This window comes from Equus przewalskii, chromosome 20 (assembly GCF_037783145.1).
Source record: "Equus przewalskii isolate Varuska chromosome 20, EquPr2, whole genome shotgun sequence".
In the NCBI taxonomy this organism is placed as follows: domain Eukaryota; kingdom Metazoa; phylum Chordata; class Mammalia; order Perissodactyla; family Equidae; genus Equus; species Equus przewalskii.
The window spans coordinates 1,101,083-1,102,320 of record NC_091850.1 but is presented as its reverse complement, the minus strand read 5'-3'; positions in this window follow the sequence as shown (position 1 = coordinate 1,102,320).

Here is a 1,238-nt window from a genome sequence, read left to right as displayed (position 1 = left end):
CATATGGGATCTCTATTTTTAATTTTTTGGGAGGTCTCCATAGTGTTTTCCACAGTGGCTGCACCAGTTTGCATGCCCACCAGCAGTGTATGAGGGTTCCTTTTTCCGCACAACCTCTCCAACACTTGCTATTTTTGTTTTGGTTATTTTAGCCATTCTAACGTGTGTAAGGTGATATCTTAGTGTAGTTTTGATTTGCATTTCCCTGATGATCAGCGATGATGAACGTCTTTTCATGTGCCTATTGGCCATCCATATATCTTCTTTGGAGAAATGTCTGTTCATGTCTCCTGCCCATTTTTTATCAGGTTGTTTGATTTTTTTGTTGTTGAGTTGTGTGAGTTCTTAACATATTATGGAGATTAATCCTTTGTTGGATATTTGGTTTGCAAGTATTTTTTTTCCCATTTGGTGGGTTGTGTTTTTGTTTCAATCCTGTTTTCCCTTGGGGAAGGCCCAACTTTTGTCACAAGTCCCAGGAGATAGACAAGAAGAGATTGATACACTATTAAATGAAAAAGATACAGAGCAGTATTTGTAGTATATAATGTGCCATTTTATAACTTTTTTTAAGATGCAAAAACATAACTCTGGAAGGATACATGAAAAACAACAACCTCAGCAAACTATAAAGAGGGGAAATGAGTGGTGTTGGGCCACAGGGACGGTGTTTTGTAGTTTTCTAATATTGAACCAGTTAACTGTATCAGCTATTAAAAATTCAAATCACCACACAACAAGAAGGGAGTGAAAGAAAAAGAATTCAGCCCCGTTACCAGATCTTCAATGCTTATAATTTTTTTTCTGGGGGACTCTCATGTTTTCTAAGTGTAAAATCACTCTCTACCAAAAGTGACATGTTTATCCCCACATTTTGAATTGCACTACGCTCCTTTTTTCCCTTGTCTAATTGCATTAGCTTGTATCTCTAGCACGGTGATAAATAAGAGCAAAACATTGGAGCTGTTTCTTTCATTTCTTAATAATTCCTTTGCCTTTTGATTTTACTTTCTTGCCATAAAAATTATTTTATTTTATGCAAATTTGAAAACCATTTTATGGTTGGCTTTTGGGTGTTGTGTTTTGCTCAGAAAAGCTTTAAAAAATATCTAGCTGATGTTCTCAGTCTGGCACTTGTGTAATATTTCTTTTCTTTCAAACCACAGTATTGAGATGTGATTGACATACAAAAAGCTGTTCACATTTAATGTACACAACTTAGTGAGTTTGGAGATGTG